At 42.5% G+C, this 4,564-nt stretch overlaps 1 pseudogene; it reads left to right on the forward strand.

The window, feature by feature from the left end:
- Positions 1–1,087: 1,087 nt before the first annotated feature.
- LOC115836415 lies at positions 1,088–1,547 on the forward strand (annotated as a pseudogene).
- The last annotated feature ends 3,017 nt before the right edge of the window (positions 1,548–4,564 follow it).

Below are 4,564 nucleotides of genomic sequence, written 5' to 3' on the forward strand. Positions count from 1 at the left end.
ACAAGCAGTTTCTGTGAATTTGAAGAGGTAGAAGCCAAGTCATATCTGATGGAGGACCTCCCGAGAAGTCCAGATAAAAAGAAGACAAATTGGAGTGATAGCTAAAAGAGGAATGTAGAATGGTGAGAGTTTTGCCTATTATTTTTTCGATTTAAAGAGACTTGAATATGATGAGAAGAAACCAGAAGGAGGGGGAAGTTGAAGAAACAGGAGAGCAAATGAATCATTGATGGAACAAATTCCTGGATGGATATGGAGAAGAGTAAATTCAAGAGCGGTGACACAAGGACAGTGGTGACACTGGCCTTGACACATTCGTCCTCCAAGAAACCCGGGAAGGAACACAGAGATGTGGATAAGCTTGTGAGTGGGGAGTGGGAACTGAGGAAGCTCATCCCTGGTCATCTCCATTTTATCAGTTAAAGAAAGTAGGGGTACTTAGGATAGGCTAGGGAGCGTGAGAAGAATGGCAAAAATTTGGACCTATCATGGAGAAGAGGGGAAAAGGGTAACTGACCAGAGACACAGATACAGATGGCTAGAAGCACTGAGGACCCAGATGAGACTGGAAATCCTAAATGTATAGTAGTAGCACCAGTCCACCTAGCTGTGTGTATTTCTCTGACACTTGGCTACCAGTGGGTAGCATGGAAGAAGATGGATATGTTTGGGTCAATCCAGGGTTGGAGATTTATAAGACAGGGTTAATAGAAGTGGGTAAAAGAGATAAGGAAGCTGGGTTTTCTGGGTAGAAAGTAGTTGAAATGATAAGAATGGGACCTGGGCAGGAAAGGGAAGAAAATGAAACAGGAAAGGATGATACAAAACAGAAGACTAGGGTAAAATGAAGTATACAAGTTGCTGAAGATCTTATGAAGATCAAAGAACAGGTATAATCAGAGTAGGGATGAAAAGTTCTAGAAAGACATGATAGTATGGTCAGAGAATTCCTGGAATAAAATGTTGTGTTTTTTTTTTTCCAAACATTTTACCACTATTTCCACGTTATACTGTCAGTTTGAAAAATGTATTACAAGGTCATCTCCAGGCGTTGTGGAATGGAGTGGCCAACCTCCTTCAGAGCAACATGCCCAAGACTTATTGTGTCTACTGCAATACGTAGCTCTCCCATGATTCTCCATCCGTGAGAAAAGCCCACTTCAGTGGTAGGAAACACAAAGAGAATGTGAAAGACTACTACCAGAAATGGATAGAAGAACAGACTCAGAACCTGATTGACTAAACAATGGCTGCATTTCAATCAGGAAAGATACCTCCTACTCTATTCTCTGCTCCTCCTCTGCAGGGGCAATGATACCCCCTCCCCCCAGCCTTCCAGGTCCTCTTTGCCCAAGTATAATACCAGCACCCCATATGGGAGCCCTGCCATGATGCCAATGATGGGCCCTCCTTTTCATGGGATGATGCCAGTGGGACTTGCTCCTGGAATGAAGCCACTCATGGGAGGTCACATGTCAATGATGAGGCCTCCCGCCTGTCCCATGATGGTGCCTGCTTGGCCTAGAATGACTTGACCAGATGGTTAAGGATAGTGCAGAGGCCTTGTGTATCAGGTTTATATTACTTGTTCTACTTCACTAGGAGACCATGGTGCTGTGACTCTGGGTGTTTTCATAACAGCACGATAAGGAAGACTTTCTCTCTTTTCTTATCAAAGAGAGAATAGTTTTGGAAGGGAGAAGTGGGACCAAAAAAAGTAGTTTGTATTTGTATTGTGAAATGTGAAAAAAAAATTGTTAACTCTTTTCATAAAAAAGAAACTACAACAACCAAAAAACCCCAAAATGTATTACAAGTGAAAATGTATATGTTTGGTAACTTAAATTTGTTATTTTGTATTATCTGTGCCTTTGGCTGTCTTCCATATGATAATCCCATTCTCTTTTCATTGAACTAGGAAAATGTAGATCAGGTCTTAAGAGTATCATATTTCTAATGCTTTCACTATTTTATATGTACAGTGATATTATTTTAAATAAAAGCTCTTGAGAAAGAAGCTAGTGTTTTCTACTTCAGCTGTTTCAGCAGCTGCTGTAAAGATAAGCAAGCTTTCAATATACCTGCTTCCTCTGACTTTTCCTTTCCCCTAAATGTAAGTCGATTATAGGAAAAAATGTAACCTATAAAGCTGAGGAGGACAGATCACATCAGTAGAACCCACATGACAGGTGACTGATGGTAACAAAGTGGACCCATGAGATGATGGGGAAAGTTAGGGAGGCCGTGCATACCTTCATGACCTAGATTGGAAGCTGAGCCTGAAACCTAGTTAGATACATATGGGTTAGATGTGCATTGCACATAAATGAAGTACTGGTCACTTCCATTCCATCTAAGGCTGCTTCAGCTGTACTTTTGGAAGAGATGTTAAGAATTAAATGTGTGCATAATTTAAACATAATTTGGTAGAAAAGCAAATATTTTATTTGTTATGCCTCATTTTGCTAAAATAAGTGTTTAGCAAGTGTGGAGGTTAGGTGAAAATGCAAATGGAATTATAGGTAATGGATTACAGTCCCATTTGTGGAGAATTAAGAATCCCATTTGTGGAGATGAAGAGAATTAAGAATTAAGAAATTTTATTAGTTAGTAGGACTAGGCTGCATCTCAAGAATTCTGTTCACTTGTGTTACAATGGACAGAATAAACGTGGACTACCACGGTGTAGGGAGAAAATAGCAGAAGAAGAAACCAGCCAGGTGCAGTGGCTCACCCCTGTAATCCCAGCACTTTGGGAGGCCGAAGTGGGCAGACTACCTGAGGTCAGGAGTTCGAGACCAGGCAGGCCAACGTGATGAACCCTTGTATCTACTAAAAATACAAAAATTAGCTGGGCGTGGTGGTGGGCACCTGTTGTCCCAGCTACTTGAGGGGCTGAGGCAGGAGAATCGCTTGAACCCAGGAGGCAGAGATTGCAGTGAGCCGAGATCGGGCCACTGCACTCCAGCCTGGGTGACAGAACAAGACTCCATCTCAAAAAAAAAGCAAAACATTTATCACTGGGTTTGCTATCATTGGCTAGATCAAACCAGCTAGGAAGAAGATTCTTGTTCCTTTGTCAAGCATATTCCTACAAGATTAAGAGTAGGGATGGTGCCTTGTCAATAGGAAGTGCTTAGGTAAATTGCAGGTCTGTTCTCACCTTCTTTCCTTTGATGGAGAGTGTTGCTGGTTGCCATATCTCATGACTTTAACATTATCTAATTCCCATGCCCATGCTCATCAAACCATCTGTTAGTGGTAATTTGCCTTTCTATGTAGACTTTTCTAAAAAAAAAAAAAAAAGGGAAAGGTGTGGGGGGTTGGGCGGGGGCAATTCCTTGGCATGCTGGCATGAATACTCCTGTTTTCTTAGCCATTTTGTCTGTCTTTGTAACTAACAGAATAACATTGTAGTTTATTTACCAGTTTATTGTGAGATGACTAATTAGGGTGAGTTGCTGCCCCCTGATTCTGATGAAGTTGGGAAGGGAAATGTAAATTTCTTCACCTTTAAAGAAGATGAGCAGGCCTGGATTTTACAGTAGCACTGCCATTAGAGAAGCCCCATATGAGCTACTGCCAATCTCTGTCTTAGATATTTTTTTTTTCTCTCTCTCTCTCTCTCTTTTTTTTCTTTTTTTTTAAGATGGAGTCTCGCTCTGTTGCCCAGGCTGGAGTGCAGTGGCACGATCTTGACTCACTGCAACCTCCACCTCCCAGGTTCAAGCAATTCTCCTGCCTCTGCCTCCTGAGTAGCTGGGATTACAGGTGCCTGCCACCATGCCCAGCTAAGTTTTGTATTTTTAGTAGAGACCAGGTTTCACCATGTTGGCCAGGCTGGTCTTGAACTCTTGACCTCAGGTGATCTGCCTGCCTCAGCCTCCCAAAGTGCCAGGATTATAGGCGTGAGCCACTACACCTGGCCTTAGTTTTTTTTTTTGTCTATGTCAACAAATGTCATGTATGGCTTCTCAAATCATGTATTGTTACCTCTTATTCTGGTTTCAATACTAAAATTCCACTAAATTGCCTGTAATTCAAATATCCTAGACCTGGACAAGGGGCCCTGTTGTGAGGCAGTGGGGCTCAGGCTTCATTCCCATCCAGAATGCTTGTGACAATGCATATTCCAGGCTTCCCATAGAAATCCTGTGTCAGTACATTGAGGTAGAACCTGGATTCTGCACTTTTAGCATCACTGATTCTGATACACGGAGTCGACAGACCACACTTTGAGAAACCTCTTTAGATTGAGGTGCTAGCTCATTTGTGACTATGAGCTCTAAAAGGGATATTTTCTGTTCCTGAGAGCCATGGGTTCCTTCCCTGACCAGAGTGAAGTTTGACGCACACAGAGAAAGGGAAGTGGGGGGAAATGAAGCCAACATGGAGTAACAAAGGAGAGAAAGAACTGGTGCTGGCCTCAGGAAGAAGCTGGAAGATTTTCTGCTAGAACTCAAGCTGTTTGCCTAGGGGACTGGTTCTGGTCATGGGGTGAGACAATTTTGTCTTCCTGACAGGTGGGATCTGTTGCCACACTCCTTTGCACAGAGGCAGACTT

This window comes from Nomascus leucogenys, chromosome 8, assembly GCF_006542625.1.
Source record: "Nomascus leucogenys isolate Asia chromosome 8, Asia_NLE_v1, whole genome shotgun sequence".
Taxonomy (NCBI): domain Eukaryota; kingdom Metazoa; phylum Chordata; class Mammalia; order Primates; family Hylobatidae; genus Nomascus; species Nomascus leucogenys.